This window comes from Ischnura elegans, chromosome 10 (assembly GCF_921293095.1).
Source record: "Ischnura elegans chromosome 10, ioIscEleg1.1, whole genome shotgun sequence".
NCBI classification, from domain to species: Eukaryota; Metazoa; Arthropoda; class Insecta; order Odonata; family Coenagrionidae; genus Ischnura; species Ischnura elegans.
Window position 1 is genome coordinate 49,423,539 of NC_060255.1, and position 19,472 is coordinate 49,443,010.

A 19,472-nucleotide genomic window follows, 5' to 3' on the forward strand; every position below is an offset into this window, starting at 1 on the left:
TCGTTTCTTGTGTTCTTCTTCTCCAGGTACTTATCTCTTGTCCTTCTCAAGGGACTCTCCGCTCTATTTTATACTCTCTAGCCAGAGGTATTTATGGAGTGCCACGACTCTAAATTACCATCAAATTCAATGATCGAAAGGGCACAAACGTGATTTGACACCCCAGATGGTCATTTCACAATCTTGCATAGTTTTATTAACGATGCGACAGTCCTAAGACTCCTTTACTTCACCAGGTTTATTCTATAAAAGATACAGTATCCGCCGTAATTCGGTGGAAATCTTTAATCTTTAACGCGATTAAACCACTTGTCTATTTACTCATTTCTGTATTTCTACCGACCCAGATTTTGCCATTTTCAAGGTCAAATCTAGGTCTTCTGCCGAAACTTAAGACGGTTGAAGGAAAGAAGTGTGGAAATAGACTTGTGTTTTCATTCTGTTAAATAGCTATTATCAAGCTAAGAACCTGCTGATCATGCGGCTAATTGAAAGGACGGAAAACCGTCCAACCGTATACACAGTGGCGGATCCAGGATAGGAGGCTAATGGGCATCCTTCCAGCAGTAGTAGGGGTTCGAACAAAATTACCATTCTATCTAATGTAAATTGGATATCCAAGGGTAGCTATTGCCCTTAGCCCCCCCCCCCCCGATATATGCGTCAGAAATCTATAGAAAAACATAAGAAATACAAAATTTCTGAAGCAGGAACGCGAATATCTGAATAGCTCGAAGAAAGACTCCGTCCCAGAAATATTGACTGCTCATAAAGTATTTCAAACTGTTAAGGTCTGTAATATCTACCTGCGCTTCTACCTCTCTCTCAATCGATCGACTGGGATCTCAGCGTGACGGACGAAAGGAATATCTCTCGTAGAGCGCGCGAAGAGAAGAGAGAGTGGGAGACTGAGAAAGAGCTTAGCACCCGTGCGCGTGACTGCGTACAAAGTCATCTTGTACAAGTTGTTTCATGTAATTTTATTGTATCTAATTCTGTTTCTTGTCAGCGTACAGTTGTCTCATGCAATGTTTTGAAAATCTTCGTCGCCAAATCGCGACAAAGTGGGGTTTTTTTCTGCCTTATTAAGCCCGACTTCCGTCACATTTGACATAGTGTGGACTTGTGACGTCAATACCGTGTTCCGTAAAACCAATCCTGAAGTTCTCCCTGAGAAGATGGCTAGGTAGCAAAGTTGGCTAACACGCCTGACCGGCATTTGTAAGATCCGGGTTCGCATCCCGGTTAGCCAAATATATTTTCATGGCGACTTTAATCCTTCACTGACTCAGTGATGCAACTTGAACGACGGTTTGGTTAGGCGAGGGTAGAGCTGACCCCGGACTAGGCCACAGACATTTGAACTTCAGGATACGGGTACAGGTTCCTTTCCCTGGGCCTACTCCCACTTCGAAGATTTTGATTTGTGTATAATTTCGGGGTGACTATGTTCCGTGCTTAGGCTTGACCGCTTGAACCAAACTGTGAAGGTCTTCAGTATATCTACATGACCCACGCTTCTCAATCGATACACAGACATCTCAGCGCGACGAACGAAAGGAATATCTCACGTAGCGCGCGCGAAGGGAAAAGTGCGTGGGAGAAAGAGCAAAATGGTGACAAAGAAGAAGGGAAAGGTAGAGGAAAGATATAAGGAAGGAGAGTTCGGAGGAAAGCTTTGAAAAGGTGAGGCGAAGAGGGAAGAACCTTTCTCCACTTCACTCCCAAATGACAACTTACGAGCAAGGGTCTCCTTCATTTCCCTCCCCGCTTCATGAAGGGTCGCAGTTGAAGGGCGAGAAGGCTAAACGACTCAAAGGAAAGGCGCAGGATGCCTTGAGGCGACCAGGCAAATTTCGCCGAGGAACAAAGAAAATGTCGTTTTCATGAAAATTTCATGGTATAACCGTATACATATACCCTAAGTATACCTGGTGTATACTGTTTCCTTGAGAATCTGTATACATGTTTTAGATTCTAAGTATACATAAACAGTATCCTGAAGCGTATACGTATACAGCATACGAAAGGTATATATGTACCTTTCATATACTGTATACGCTTGTGCTACATAGGGAAACAGTGTCCGAAAGGTATATACCTTTCATACATATTCCTTACGGGGAATACGGGTGCGCTATCCAGGGGTTTTGAAAAGTGCTAATGTGAAATTTCGGATCGACTATGATTCAAAAATATTATCCTTAAACATTCCTCATTCCTTAAGAGTTGTAACCGAGTCATTTATTTGGTATAACTCCGATTAAAAGTATTTTTTTTTAATTCATAGGAAAACCCAATGCACGTTTTCCAATGCTTTCATTATGGGAAAAAGGTCATAACACGTTGATAGCCCCGAAGACGTTTTCACGAGCGAAGGCCGAAAAAAATATCGTATTAAATCACTTTAATGTATTTCCGACGTATCTTCAGAATTCCATTGGTATAATCCAATTAAATGTACGGAAAATAGTAGTTGCAAGATCAGTCTGCCACGCCATGCTTTCCTGGCGAGTGGGATAAATTACGGGGGTTTGGAAAAATTATAACGTTAGGTTATGGATAGATTATGATTCAAAAGTATTATCCTTAAACATTCCTCATTCCTTTAGCCTTGTATTTGAGGATTTTATTAGGTCTAACGCCGATTATAAGCATTTTTTAAATTCATAGGAAGACCCAATGCACGTTTTCCAATGCTTTTGTTATGGGAAAAAGATCATGGCACGTTGAGGGCCCCGAGGCCGTTTTCGCGAGCGATGGACGGAAATGGAAAGCGTATTCCATTACTTTAATATATTTCCAACGTACTTTCAGAATACCAACGGTATGATCCAATGGAAAGTGCTAAAAAAATTCATTCCAACATCAGTCTGCCACCTCATGCTTTCCTTACGGGAAATACCCCAGACAGCACACTGATATCCGTCTTACTGCTCTATTCAGACGTCCAGAGAGTGGTATAAAGTCTGAAAATTATAATTAAAAAATTTTTTTTTTCGTTTCTCAATAACGAATGGGATTGTTTTTTTTTTTAGGAATTCTGACAGTATCTCAAATGTACTTCTGCAATCCCAAATCTCCGTACAAATATTTTATGAAAAAAAACAAAAGAAACAAATTTTTAATAATATTATTAAATTATTTCACTGAACTAAATTATTATTAACTTTTTCCATGTTTTTTTCGGCGTTCATTCCATCTCCACGCCACCTTAGTGTCATCATCATATATTTGTGTTTCTGTCTCTTTCCTTCACCTTCTAGCTGTATTTATGTTTGAAACAAGGGGGCTGTATAGAGGAGGCCCAATTCCATCCCACATAAGGCTGATTTCTTTTGCCATTTCGAAATCTTCGCGGCAAGGTGATTTGTGCAATGCGATCCACTTTAAAAAAATATTTTGCTGTATAACGTTTATCATTGCGAGGAATAGCATTGAAGAAGTATGAATTTGATAAATAACATCATCATGTACCGTGAGCGACGTGGCGAATTCTTTAAACCTATTTAAATACGCGGTGGTTGACAACACATTAAGAGGCCGACTTGAGGATTTCGTGTTTTGAATATTCGCTTAAGGTGAAATGTGCATATGTAAATAAATTTCATGCACTTTGGCTACCACACCCCCTTATTGCAAGAATAAAATATTGTTTTTTTTAAATTAACTGGAAATTTCTCCTTTTCCTCTGTGGCATCTCTTTATTGGATCTGTTGACACCTTATTAAAGTTGTGAAAGGTTGTTTAAAAAGAAAAGAAACCTATCTGGAATTCTGATCAGTTGAAATAATGGTGCCCATGGAATTTTTTGATTGCATGTAAAAACCTTCATAACAGGGTGACCTTACCATAAATCTTATATTAAAATTCCCAGCATGGGTAGAAAAACTCGAACCATCGCATAAAGGCATCAAAACAGAGTATTACGGCATTTTATGCGTTCCCTCGTTGAGGAATGCGTGTTTCGCAGGAGAAGAATACATCGCGTTTCGGGGATCGTAAAAACCGTATTTGGACGCTATTTTACGAGGCTCTCTCTCTGAGTGCTTGAAGTAGAGTTCCATGGCAAACATCCATTCATAATAATAATCCTTCCTTTTGTGAAACGTGGCCTGTTGATTGCCCTGTCAACGTCAATGTGACAATTTGAGAATAGAGTAGTTTCCTTCATCAAAGAAAACGAAAGGCATTGATTGCGATTCGTTACCCACCATTAGTGTATTCATAATATACAAATTATTTGGATATATTTATTATACTATATTTAGAAATCCCAGTTCAGACGAATTTTAATGGTCAATTTTAACCTCATTTGAAATAGGCCTGATTTGCACCCATGCGATACCACTCCACGTGACGTCACAGGGACCTAGATGCTGTACGAGTAGAAAGGAGTTTCACATCGTATGAGATTACCAATGCATGCATGGGACACAGAACTCAGGGAAATATCTCTTAATAAACACCTATTAAAATTGCCTGAGATCGGAGTTTCCTTCGTTTGATAGGGTAATAATAATCCTTATTTAAGCTAAGCGCTGCCTGCTAGCTGAGTACTTTGCTACCTGCTTGCAGGCTGCATCGTAGCGACGCTCAAAGCTTATCCCCAAGGTCACGTCACACGGTGGCAGCGGGAACCAGGAATGACGTCACACGGGCTTTTCTCAGCATTCATACTTAGACGTCGCGTTTTCGCGCGCTTAAAAATTTTCACTTTTAATTTAATCACGAAAAATAGATATTGTCATTTAACAATTTAAGAGCTTGAAATGCGATTCCAGGAGTAATAATCTTTCGCTTTTGGCAATAAAAAATACAACAATATGAAGATCATTTCTACGCCGCTCTCCTCTAAATGCTCCAGTCAGCTGATATTTTTACGCTTTCATAATTGAGGGGGTGAGAAGCCAAGGGGTACAATTGCTTTATTTTTCTTAAGATAGTTGGATACAGATATTAGGCAAAGAAAACAAACGAGGTCAGCCAGATATTCAGTTATGCATTTGATTTTCCATTTGACGTCATCACAGAACAAAGACTCACTCGTATCCCTTGGCAACTAGGCTTTTGTATATTAATTTATTTTATCAGTATCTGTACCTAACTCTGTTTAGAAATGAAATCATTGCTAACTTATGTCACCCCCTCAATTATTCTGTTTGAAATCCTTTGGCACCTGCTATGGTATACCATCCGAGGCCTGCTTTGTTCTTCTTCTCGTTTAATTGCCCTTCAAACTCCATTGGCTTAGGTTCTTCGGGGAGAGCTCAACAGTCACCTATCCACACCAACCTTCGGATTATATCACTAACAATAAGTGAGTGATTTTTAAGAACTCCTTCTTGAAATTACATCAGTAGGCACTTTAATGCCATCAGGCGTGCTAGGTTTTTGGTGATTACGAAAAGAATATACACAACATTTGTAGGAAAATGTTTTTTCGCATGGCAATCATTGTGAATTTTACCACCAAAACCTAGCACGTCTGATGGCATTAACGTGCCAACTTATGTAATTTTAAGAAGGACTTCCTAAAAATCACTCACTTAGTGATACAATCCGAAGGTTGGTGAGGATAGTTGACGGTTGAGCTCTCCCCGAAGTAAGCCATAGGCGTTTGAATTTCACCTATGTAGGATAAGGGACTCGGTTCCTTCCCCATGGTTACCTCGCACTTCAAGGATACTTCTTTGCAGGTCCCCAAAGGCTTTACCCGGGAACTGAGTCCAGGTCCCTTAGATCAGTAAACCAGCGCACTTCTTACCCCCCTTTCGCTCCCCTATCGTTCAATTAGGATCAAAATTTATTACCCTATTATGAACGAACAAAAGTAAACAATTTTATGAAAAAAAACAGGCTTACTGCTCTCACAAAAATGTTTGTACCTACTGCAATGGTCAAAGTTACGTGTGACGTCATCGTATCTTTTCCTGAACGTAATAAAGATCGTTATCGAATATCGACGTGAATTCATAAATAACGATGATCGATCTCTTTTTGAGTCACATTCAAATTTGAGAATTTATAATGCGTTGTAACTTGTACCGTTCGATTTTTAAGTTTTGAATTCGTTCTCGTTTAGAACTTTTTCCTGAGTCCTTGGCTCTTTGTATTTAAAAAAAATGGATTGACGTATTCAGTTACTTTTGAGGAGATTCTTCGTGAAAAATCACTTTATATGGTAAAATTAAGGATTTGAACATACCTACTAGCCACCAGTAAGGAGCACTGGGCATTTGCGTCAACAGTTCGATTTGCGAATCCAGGTGTGAGCGCAGTTGGAGGTAATTAAAGGCGAGAGAGTCATTAGCCTATTGTCGTTCTATCTGGCAACCTTTATCCCATAAGCTTGGACATCGACTCCGATACTCAACTCCCTAATTTACTGGTTTACGAGCTCGCGGTCCTAACCCAGAACCTCACACCGTAAACGACGGATGGACTCGCATCCAAAGTCATTCAATCCATTATGCATGTTGATGTGGTAGCGAGTGTTTTGTCTTCATACCAGGGCTCGGATTTCTATCTCAGTGGTGGTAGAGATTTATTAGTGATTTCCCGATGCCTACTCGAGTTCTGTGTGGAAGTCGCTTCTGGTATAGCACTGCGTCCATCGGATTGGACGTTTACCCTTTGGCGTCAAAATGATGTGCCGCTATACTTTGAAAATTTATAATTGAGCTTGTTGCTTGATAAAACAATGAATAATACATTATTTTAAAGAAATATTTATTCTTAATTCGGTTTTATTTTTTGTCTTATGAAAATTTTTGAAAAATGAAAACACGCCAATGCAATAAAAGGGCTCTGCGCACCGTAGAACTAGCCGTTTTGTCAACTTCATGGACTTTGTAACTCAGCCTAGAGAAAACTATTTCGTCTACAGCATTCATCTTCTACAATAAGTTGCAAACATTAATCAAGATAAATGAAATGGCTTTGGCGTATATTTTGAACCCAAATTTTGTTGTTTAATAGCGAAAATGTTTTTACATTATCTAGTTCTACAGTTGACCCCGAAAGTAAAAATAAAACTGGCAGGAATACTTTTTAATTTATTTTTAATTTGCCTATGATCCGAAAATACACGATTTATTTGTAGCATAAATTATATATGGTCATTATGAAAATACGCCGGAGTGAACGATTGCTTCTTTACCATTAGGCTAGTTTGGATAGGGGAAGGTAGAGCTCACTCGAGACTAAGTCGCTGGCTTAATATTGCGTTTACATAGGTACATATATTCACCCAGTTCACTCAATACATGTGGTCAAGTTCCTTTCACTGGGCCACCTCACTCAACGAAAATTTATGTTTTGGCGATATGCATAGGTAATCATGGCTCCGATTGATTTTTGGAAGCTGAAAACAAATGCTTTCGTCGAAGTCGGACGGTCAGGCTCATCAAAAGATATCGGATTTTTTATTCCAATCTGGGTCACATGCACTGAAACAAAAAATTGCTTGCATTAACTATCATGCCTCGACCTGGTGTTTGGAACTGATTAGTTTCAGGAGCCGGCCATCTTGCTTGAAAGTTAACCCACGGACATCGATCCACGAACCAATTCGGGATCCCAATCATCTGTCGCTTGGCTCATCACACGTTCACTGCTTCCTGGCGTGCATTCCGGACATTTCCTCGCTTCGGAACTACCTCGGGACGGAAAAGTAAGATTCGACCCTTATTTGATAGGTTGCCAGGGTTACCTACCATTGGATAAATTGTCGAAGGGTCATCCGTTTGGGTTTATGAACTGGACCAGTGGGCATACAAGAGTTGTAGGCGAGCATTTTATTATCAGCCAGTTGTAATAATTCTTCTCTCTTAAGCTATTTGTATTAAAAACAGAATTAATTATAGTGGTGAGCAGCAATTAAGAATAAAAAACCAAGCAGTACCAAGGATAGCTTTTGCGGTTTAATTTTTTAGACTAACTATATATTGATTACTTACAGTAGGTAATGAAAAACCATTACTTATACTTAATTTTACCGACTATGTCTGCGGCTATGCTATTTCGAAAATATCTCTGATATCCATCGTTCAAATATGTGAAAACCACCTAATGATAATAATAGCATTATATTGAATTTTAGAGGTAATATTTATAAGTAAAATTAAGTGACCTATGTAATCGAATTATTCACCGAATATATATTAACGCAATGACCTGAATGGGGAATTTCATAATTATTAAGAGAAATTATGCCATCGTTTTTAGTTCCCAAGGAAGCGTAACACAGCGTGACTTGCCTTATTATGATCCTGACCAATAGGTGATATATATCATCAGTGACACCTTGGACTGTCCTGAAATCATGAAATTTATTTTCGATTAATTTCTTGTGCATTTAAATCTATCAATTGAAAATGCTCTGTTCGTTACTGTTAGCTGAACTTAATAGAAAGTTGAGCTTTTCTCAGGTAATGGTCTCTCTACTTTGAGGTATGCCGATTTACGTTTCTGTAAAATACGTTAGGCGCTACTGAAATTTAAAAAAATCCGATGTCTATCCAAATGAAGCCAGATTAAGGATTAAAACTGATAATTTGAATAAAACTAATTTCAATTTGAAAAATGGGGGCGATACAGATACCCCAAGTGTAGTGGAAGGGAAAACCTCGCGTAAACCTCCTCCTGAAACGCGATTTGTGAGGTCACAATGGGAATCGCTTAGAGCTAGGTTTGCTAGTCGAAGTTGACTGGTATAGCTGTCGACTACTAGCTACTGTTACGCTCGACTCGAACTACTTAGTGGACTTTTACTACAAGACACTGCGAAGAGAATGCGAAAAGATTGAAGGCGTGATTGGTGTTGATTCGATCTATTAGCGGTGTCGAAGCAGTTCACTATTGAACTTAGTTGGAATCGAATTACGCAACAGGAACTTATTTACCGAAAGTGGTATTTTGACCCCGTAGGCAAGAAATGTAGCCACGGGTCAGTATTATTTAAATTCTAGCTCTTTAGGCAGCAATAGTAAGCAAACATTTACGCAGTATTTCTCATAAACCAAAGGAGGCCAGCATTACTTTTTTTACTTTTGCTACCACGAAGAATTTTGGCTCTTTTGGGACACTTCTGTGTTGCTGTAGTAACGCGGCACGGTTTTTAGGCTTCTATCATAACACTCAACTACGATGATTCAATCAGACCTTTTGCTGGGTTAGATAGTCAAAAGGCGTAGCAACGATTTAAAAATTGACAATACGAGCCAAAATGGCGTATCTAGAATCAAGATCATGAGCTTGGTACTTGGGAAAATCAGACAGGACGCAGGGAATAAGAAAAATTTGGAAGTGTTGGAACTGGCATATATAATGAGCAATAAAAGGCTGCAACTTTCCAACAGTTGGAAGTATTAATGACAGTTGTTATTTGTAAACAGTTTTTTGGTTATTGTTGTTGTTGTTACCATCTTTAGAGGGAAGGAATATAAACCTGTGAGCAAAAGATGCTGTGAATTCTATCTTTATGCTGCGCAGTTCCTGCACCAATAATGATAGAATACTTACTTAATAGAACACTAGGATTGGAAAATGCATCTATAACAGTTAGCATATAGGGTCAAAGTCATGGGCATTAAGCAGATAAGGGAAACGAATCTGAGCTCCAGCCCCATGCGTGCTGTAGTCTAATCAATGGTGCATACCGAGGGACTGCCGAACGACTTTTTCCTAGCGCGGTGAGATAAACAAAAAAAGGCAAATTAATCTCTCGGATGAAATATTTTTGAACGATTTTGGGATAAAGCTGACGGACGACCAAAAATACAACTCGTTTGGTTCTTTTTATCGCAAGGCAATTTCGCATACCCGCCCTCGTGATATTCAAATAATTTCGCAATGCGGCATTTCTGTTACCAACGGCTGTAAACGTTCTCACCAAATGGCACGGTCTTGCCTGTCAACGACATGATTTTGGCGAAATTGATGAGAGAACTAGACTAAAGATATTGGCTGACAGTCGGATAGTATGACTTGATTTTCAAGTTGACTCATGCCATAAGTGCTAATGGAGATAAAAATAATTATCATAAAAAGATGGGATGCCAAAAATCTAGATTTATAAAAGAGGATGTCTGTTTGTCTGCTCGTTATGCCTTTCCGCAGACGGCTACACGGATTGCAACCAAAGTTAGTACGTAGGTGTATTTCATGCTACCAAACCCCATAGTCCCCCTTCGATTGCGTCCAACGCGTCCTTTGCATTGTTTTCTTATAACAGTTTATTACGTCACGTTATACAGCTTCTGCGGTGCGACATTATGCCGGGTAGGCATACCTACCTCTTGACACGCTCAAAGAGTAAATATAATAAATCCTGCTATGCGACCATGAATTGCAAGTTTCAAGTTTCCCACTTCTCTGTGTACCATCCTTCCCGAGCAAAGCCGTGTGGCCTGCTTGTAAATTATACATGGTGTTTCTGGAGGAATCTGAAATAATTCAGGTGGTAGGGAAGACAACTTTAAGCATGTTTTTTTCCATAAACATGGGGTCGCAACTCCTTAGTTACTGAGCTGTGGCAACGCCAACATTTGTTGAATGCACTTTACAGTTATGTCTCGTTCAGATTACGATTGTTCCAGCAATCGTTGGAACTATGGTGCATTCACACAAAGATGGTTAAAGCCTGTGCTTCCCTCTAGTGCTATCATCTAAAGTGAACGAGAAATTGACGGTTAGATAAGCTGTTGAGATATGCAGGGTCAAGATATTACTGTGTTCAACGTGTATTTAACGAATCATTTCTCTTCCGCCCATATTCTTCCTTGCTTGGATAAATCCATGAAAAAATAGAGCGAAGGGAGCTTCACGAACTTTTCGTCTTTCTCTTGTCGCTTCCTCTTTCGGTCTCCTAGCGCATAACCATCGTAAAGTGGCAACGTTCGGACTACGAGAACTATTGGCGACTCAAATCACCACCAGCGGCGCTAGCGTCGGTGACGTAATTTTCCAAAATGGCGGACACATTGGTGATAAATTATGTTTCTAGATTAGATCGCAACGAGCTTTATATGGCTATTTTGCTCCATCATAAGTTATATTTTTCCTTAATATCTATCGAGTTCGTAAGTATCGTATTTGCACGTCACAGTACAGAGGATTTTCCGTATGTAGTGCACTTTTTCATTCAATATACCTATATCGTTTTTTGAACCACTCTCCATTAAATTGGTGCACATTTATCTCACTCCATCACCATCGCGCTGCTTACAGTTTTCGCCGGTAGTTGATGTCTTCCGGGCTGGAATCGCGAATTGTCAGGACATACATTCACACTGCTAGTTCGGCCAACTATTGTTAGGACGATCGCTCGGATAGTCGTAATCGGAACGAGGCATTTCCGTGAAATCGGTTTTTCTTGGGTATCCAGCCTTTTCGATGTTTTATGGAATAGCTGTTTATGTGTTAGTTGAGGAGCCATACCATCCTCTCAAAATGAAACTCCCTATTTTATTTTTCTCTCTTGCTCATTATTTATTTTTCTTTCTTCCAGGACCGCAACGTCTCTTCTGTGCATCTCCCTAACTTGGACATCTACATGAATTGCATTTATTTTCATTCTTAAAGGATTTCGTAGAACTGCGCAGCTTTGGAAAGTTTTTTGAATCCTCTGTGGTAAGTCAGATTGCAATAGAAAATTTCCCTACTCAAAATTTTCGCGTACCAACAAATTATTGCGAATGTTCGTACCTATGACTAGAGGACTCCATCCGCGAATGTAAGCATTTCTTTTATTCATGTGTATGTGCATCGATGAATTTCACATTTTTAAAACAATTCGGAATCGCCGTAACCTTAAAGGACAACTTACTCGAGGTAATTCATTTTTTGTCCTGATTATGGTATGCAGTATTCCGTAGATATATACAGTATGCATACAGTATATTCAGCATACACTATTCCTATATTTCGATTGGACGAGATAGGTCCTCGACTATAAACACAGCGTGGTGACAGAAGGAGAAAACCAACACTTTTGCGAATGTTCGTGCCAATGACTAGAGTATTCCTTTCGATAATGTAAGCAAGTCTTTTATTTTGTATCCTCCTTACATCTTCTCATTGTATCCTTATATTTCTCAGTATTTTCATGCAGTGTTGATTTCAGATGTTACCTTGTCCTCTTTGCCAAAACTAGGTGTTGCTTATACAAAAATGGTAACCCCACGTTAAGTAATGATGCATATTACTATATTCATCAAATGATATGTTGAGGCACCGCGAAAATTTAATCAATCCTTAATCAGAGACTCACATTATACTCGAACTTATTTATAAGATTCCCAATTCCACCATAGACTGCTCTGAATTAAACTCTTATTTAAATTTTAAAATTCCACCTCGTCCCACCCGTTCTCATCCCCTAATCCACTTGCCCATTCCCAGACTTTCACTTACGAGACGTTCGCTTTTATTTCGCATTGCTTCTCCATTGAACCATTGAACCATTACCTCCTCTATCTGTCACCTAACTAGATTTTTCCTACTGATGCTCGTTGTCTTGTTATGAAGTTCGATTCTTGTTTCTTCTTGTAATATTACTTGTATGTCCTCAAATGCATTTATAGTAACCTGACCACCATGAAATGGCAACACGGCTGTATATGGTTGTTAAAAAATATTGCAAAAAACACGCCTTTTCCTAAAATAAAGTAAAATGTACTAGAAAGTACATAATAAGTTTTTCATTACTCGTAGAGATAAGCGTGGGTGCTGAGTAAGTGTATTAGAAATGAGTGTTGAAGAGCCAGACAGGGATGGGTTGACAATATTAATATCAAAATCTAATCAGAAACCATGAAAATATTATATTTTTATTTATTATATCATTGGATGTTACACTATTTTTAGGAAAAATGTTTTTTTTTAATATTTATTTTAATTTTATTTATACTGTTTTCTTTTTATTGTTGAGTCATGCAATCGATGAAACCAGAACTGTTTAAGAAATTTCTACAAAAAAACTTATAACTAACGTCATCTGTTGTTTCAATCATACATTGTCACAAATGCATCAATTCCACTTGATTTCCACAAAGTATTCACAAATGCATGAATTCAAGCTGATAAAAGAGCCTCTGTTATCCTCAAGTGTCATTTGCTACCTGCATCATAGTGCACGTTTAAGTTACTCCTGGAAAGCGTACTGAAGGCACCCCATGCCTAATGCTAATTCACTATAAATATATCGAGAGATGTCGCCTCCTGCATCGACGTGCCCAATCCTGTCCCGCCTTTTCGCTGTATTGTGCCGCAGTAGTGTGAGTACTATCGGTAGGCACGGCATCTCTTTCTGAGAACTCGATGAGAATAAATTCGGTTCCCTATGTTATTTGCAGAGTGGAAATGGGTCTGGAGCTCCAGGGGTACGAAGGAGTGCGTAGTGTGTGCACTATAAGGGGTATGGTCTCACCTCCTCTTTTTATTCCCTTTCGGAATATGGTCTCACGAGACCGTCATGAAATTAGGTTCTGAGAAAAGAGGAGAAAATTCTTTTTTTACTCTCCTGTCGGCTTCGCCAGGCTGCATTCCATATCATATTTGCGCTCCTTCGTTTGATGTCGTGGAAAAACTTCATTTCCTTAGCATCGTGATTTCTTAGAACGACTTTATAGGTTAGGCTCGCTCTATCGCGAAAGCGTTCAGTGAAGGAAAATAATGAAACTTGATTATTTAAATAACTAAGCATAACTAATGGTTTCAATCAAATATTCAATGCCTAAAAAAATTTACGAATAAATGAATTTTTCCTACATTTATTGTAGTTTTCTTCTCGAAAGTATAATTGCATCTAGCATCGATAATAGCCTTTATGAACCTGCATGATAACGCATGTTGCTTTCATAGTTTTAAACTATAAACAGCAAAAATTCTTGCCAAAAGATATGCCTTGACTTACTAGAACAATAAAGTATGTAATAAACTATGCTGACCAAGTTGTCGCTGGTAATACTGATCACGCATAAATTTTGGTTTATATTATAGTATTCTGAAATCGTAGTTAAAAGTTAAAGGAAAATACTAATCACTACTAAGTTTAAATAACATTCTCATACTTCCCCTGTGCGTGAGTGTTAAATTTATTGGAAATAATGTTACTGGCAGAGTTAAACAGAAAAAGATATGAATAAAATAAAAAAAGATGTAAGAACACGCCCTTTTTTCAAAAGCGGTAGATAAAGCATAAAATTTAAAGTTGATGCTTCTCATCACTTAGAGAATGAACCGTGGGTGCTGATTAGGTTTAATAGTATGAGTTCAGAAGACCCTGATAGGTGAGTGAGGATTGGTACGTAATATTGTTGTCTAAACCTAATCTGCGCCTATGCTTAATTATCCGAGTGATGAAACGTTTATTTTTTACTTTTCAATGCATTACACCCTCTTTTTCGAAAAAGTGTGTTTTTTTATTTTTTTAATTTTCCTCATTTAAGTGGCTGAATCATGCAGTCGATCAAAGCAGAAGCGTCGAAGAAATTTCTGCAAAAAATATTACAATTAAAGCCACCTTTTGTGAAATTAAAAAAAAATATTTTTCCGCAAGGGAATTTAGTTAATCAATTAGATCACAATGGAACAAAATTACAAACGACTGATTATAACAATGATTCAACTATACAATTTGATCTGTGCAATTACGCAAACTGACGTATGTACGAAGGTGCAATCTAAATCACATCCTTTGAAGCGGTGAATTGCTATAACACATGCAAGAATGCGTGGATGCGAGATGGCAAAATAGCCCCTGCTCTAATTCCGAGCTGGCGTGGCGTTCTCGCAATTTCAACATTTTATTCCAATAGATGTTGCGGTAGTAACAATCCGAAGGGGCTGAGTGTTAGTTATCTGAGTTAGTTATACTGTTTACTCAAATTAATGGTATCGCAGCAGCAATTGTTTTCACGAAACAGACCTGTATGTCAGCAACGTTGCTCACTGCATTTTGTTTGTTCTTTGTTCTAACAAGTAATTCGCTACTCGCGCACTCAACAGACGGCGAAATTTCGCGAATGAATGCTTGATTATGAGAACCCTGTAAATCGGTAACGCATTCATCTGCGAAATATAATTGCACGAAAGATAGAGAAATGAATTCAGTCCTAAACTGCGCAATAAAGTGCCCCGTTTAAAATTGCCTTTGGAGTTACTACCCGCGAGGGCATGGCGCACTCGGAATGAGCGTCTGGTGAAGTTATGAAATTGAGATCGCTGGTGTTTAATACAATCGCTGTCCATGACCCCGTGGAAGGGTCGTTGGGTCTCCGCAATGACCTTCAACCGCCAGGGGTATTCAGCGATGAAGGGAAGGAATGGTAGAGTCTTGAGGTGGTTCCGTGCTGTATCGCTGTAGATATGGCGTGCGTGATCCTTACTTCTTTTTCGTACGTGCGTCTCACCCATAACACCCTGGCGTTTTTTTTTTTTTCGTTCCGTCCGCCTCTTCGGCCCCATAAGGCTTTTCTTTTCGCAAGCTGTCTGGTCTCTCCTCTGGGACCACTCCTTTTCTTTTCATCCGAAAGAATTGTGGTCGTTTCGCAACGCGGGCGTCAGAATTTTCGTGCCCTCCCTTTTGTGAGAATAGGGATTTGGAATCCAGGAAGTTCTGCAGTGCGCACTCTACTCGGGGTATCCACGAAAACTATAGAGCGATCTGTGGATTATTTGCAGACTCACTCGTAAAGTTCTGGGCGACTTGTCTCACGGAAGAATTTATACTTAAAGGATATTGGTATAGTTGGAAAATCCTCATACGCTCACATGGTACGTACTGAAGCGGGAAAATTCCATATTTAAGGAAAAGTAATTGCCTAGATCGAACCTGAATTTGACTTGTTTTCTTTTAGTTAGAGGAGAGGAGAAAGAACAAATGTGTAAACTATGCAAAAAAGGATGAGAGATTTTGCTTAATCAATATACGTAATCGGTAGAGCGGGCAGAAATCGACTTAGGATATTTTTTGTGTGTTTTCTTTTCATCATAGTGTAAAAAGGTTATATATTTGGAATTAATGCTCATGTACTTGTTCACAGATTACGGGAAGGAATCGCCAAAAAAAGGCATAAATAAACGAAGCGATCAAGACACATGTAACGGACCGAGAAGTAGCTGAACAACGGTAACGTTCTCTCCATTAGCCCTTGAAGTAATCAACTTATCTCAGCAAAGGTTAAAGCCGTCGATTTTTTCGCCACGTATAGCTCCATAAGTGGTGACGTAATAATTGACGGAACAATATGGGTCTCTTTATTTTTCAAACTCCTTTGCATTGGCGAGTGATTCCATTTTGGAATTTACAATTGTAACAGGCGTAATTTATTTTCCAATCTCGTGATTCCAACTTTATTTTGTGCTCACAAAGCAGGTTACAAGAACGATTTGTGGATTATGTACGGACTCGCGTAAAATTTCTGGGCCACTTGTCTCTCACGGAGGAATTTATACTTTTAGGATATTGGCATAGTTGGAAAATCAGCTTCTTTCTATGCACGTGGTACGTATTGAATCGGGAAAATTTTGTTGCGGAAAAAGCTATTTCCCCGATCGAATCTGAACGTACCGTATTTATTAGAGGAGAAGAGAGAGAATCGATGTGTAATTTATGCGAAAGGGGGGGGGGAGGGATTTTTCGTAAGGCCGTTTTACACGGGGCACGTATTGCACAATTTGACGTGTGTACGAAGGCGCTGTCAAAATTGCGTCGTATAAAGCGGTGAATTGCTACAACACATGCGAGATGCATGGACGTGATGTGACACAATAGCCCTCTGTTCTATTGTCGTTCGTGCATTCGCTCAATTCCACTCGAAAAAGATAAATTGATGCAGTTCTAGCCTCAGCAATTCCGTGCTCCGTGTAAAACGGCTTTAACACCATAGCATGTACTCGATAGCGCAGGCAGAAATCGACTTTAGCGTATTTTTTGTGTTTTCTTATCATTAGTGCCGTAAATAGGTTATATCTTAGGAGTTTTGGCTCATGTACTTGTTCGCAAATGAACATTCTTTGCTGGTAGGAATCGCTTACAGCAAAAAAAGCGATAAGCATAAAAAAAGCTTACCAAGCAAGAACCATGAACAAGGCTGAGGAGTTGCTGAGGAGCGGTGACCTGTTCTCCATTGGCTCTTTTGAAGTCATCAACTTATCTGAGCAAGAGTTGAAGCCGTCGATTTTTCGCCGTGAAAGCTGGAGGTGAAGGATCTATTAATGGAAAAATGCGGGTCTTTTTATCTTTCAAACTCCATCGTAATTGATAATAATAATTTGCAAGCGATCCCATTTTGGAATGTACAATGGCACAAAGCCAAGCCAAGTACTAATTTATTTATTTCCAATTTATAAACCAGGTTACATTTTAGATTCCCGCTGTATTGGTTTCCTGATTCCTGAAGTAGGTATAATGAAGACATTCCACTCCTTCATTTACATAGGACGTTAGCTCCAATATTATTGGAATCCGCGCAGGTATTGCAAACAGTTGAGCAGTATATAAAGACCTGGTTACTCGGTACATTAGCCCGTGCGTGTTAATGTCTAGATGCGCGAACGCATGGATAGGAGCAATAATGCGTCATGGAACCATCCAACTTGCGCGGATGCAGAAATAAGAACCGGTTCTAATTTAGTTAATAAATTCGCGCATTTCCTTTCGTGTCCACCAAAATAGCTCATGCATATACGCATTAACTCGTTTGTCTTAATGTAACGTGTGACCATGCCTTTACGCACTGTTCAACTGGTTCCAATGCCTTCGCGTCAATTATTGTGGAAATTACGTAGTATATTAACGAAGGTAAGCATTTTATTCATTATACGTTAGAAATCGGAGAACCAATACAGCCGGAATGGACATCGAAACCTGTTTTATAATCGTATGAAATCGTTTCAGGCTTAAAGTGGTGGAAATACGATATTTCCATGATAAAATATAAAATAAACATTTGTGTTTCATATTTTATCCTGGTTTATAATGCCCCAGCACAATTTTTGGAACGTTCCAAAGGCCGTTTTACACGGGGCACGGAATTACGCAGCTTAGAGCTGCATTAATTTCTAAAATGGCGTGGAATTGCGCGAATGCATGAACGAAATTAGAACAGGGGCTATTTTGCCGTCTCGCATTCACGCATTCTCGCATGTGTTCTAACAATTCACCGCTTTACACGACGAAATTATGATTGCGCCTTCGCACGTACGTCAGATTGCGCAATTCCGTGTACCGTGTAAAACGGCCTTAAAACACGTGCATCGAAAGAGATATTTTTGCCTGGCGTCCCCACGGCTCGGCCTCGACTTTGGATTATTTCTCGTTATTTCTCTGAGTATCCTATTCGCCTTTTTGGTCGCTCGAGTCGTAATCACCGACTTGTCCGCTCTCGTGTCCCGTGGAGACGAGCGATAATGGATGTGTCCCCACGGGTACGATCTGCGCCCGTCGCTCAAGCCTGTAGTTGGCGCCTCGGTAGAAGACATTCCGCCTGCAGAGATTGATCTGAAAATGAGAGAATGGCTCACTAAAAAGGTCATCTGACTGATCCGTAATCAATCTTGGAAACGTGGGGGTGGAAACTCACCCTAAAGGTGCAGGGAACTTGCGTGCACGAATAATGCCATTCCACCTCAGTTCGTCAAACGCTTGACCTTCAGGGTCTCAAGTTTCGATGAAAATTTCTGAATAGGTCTATATTTACGGATAAATAAATATAATGAGACCGTTTGGCGGAAAAAAATTGTGCATTTCATGCGCATTGTTATTTTTCGCAATTTTGCCGAAAAAACCTTGAGTTATATATATTTCACCACAAAATAGTCGTAGAACTATGATTATTGCTTATTTTAAAACTAAGAATTTTCAAAAGACACTGAATGTGTAAATGAATTCATTATGTCTTTCCATATTATATAATATTAAAATGTTGAAAATATAGTTAATAAACTTATATCAAATTCTCAATCTCAAAATAGGTCCAAACTTATAATTCATAATGTAGGCACATGTCCTACTATTTCAAAAATAAAATTTAGTTTCAACTCATTGATGGATTTGTATATAATGTAGATATTTAGATATGATTGATATTTTTATAGGCTTATTATACAAGTCTGTGGATGTGATGCTTTAGAATCATTGCAGTTACATCCGCGTACGTTTATTCATGAAGAGAAACATAAGGCGTCCAAAAGATATATGGTGTAAATGATAGCTGATGTATTTTTATAAGTTCAAATAGATTTTTAATTTGGATTAATTTTCCGTTACATGTTTAGTGTAGCCCTGATTTTTTCACTGAATAGGTACTTCAAAGGTAATGGAAAAAATGCAAAGGCTCAATCACCCACAGTATTAAAGTAAAGAAAAACGACAAGGAGACCTTAAGCTAATGCTACATTTTCGGTTATCCAATTTCAATACTTTTTTTTAATTCCTGAATCTCAAGGAGGTGGCAAAGACAAAA

At 39.0% G+C, this 19,472-nt stretch overlaps 1 protein-coding gene across 5 annotated transcripts in view; it reads left to right on the plus strand.

Annotated features, from left to right (window-relative positions):
• The window catches only part of LOC124166505 (sodium/calcium exchanger 1-like), a 331,828-nt gene that overhangs the window by 96,820 nt on the left and 215,536 nt on the right, over positions 1-19,472 (plus strand). For 4 of the 5 annotated variants that reach the window (XM_046544036.1, XM_046544038.1, XM_046544039.1 and 1 more), the window contains exon 3: positions 11,513-11,634. The exons of the other annotated variant lie outside the window; for it this stretch is intronic. The gene's annotated coding sequence lies outside the window, so the exon portion shown is untranslated. The remainder of the gene's footprint in view (positions 1-11,512; positions 11,635-19,472) is intronic. 5 annotated transcript variants of the gene reach the window in all.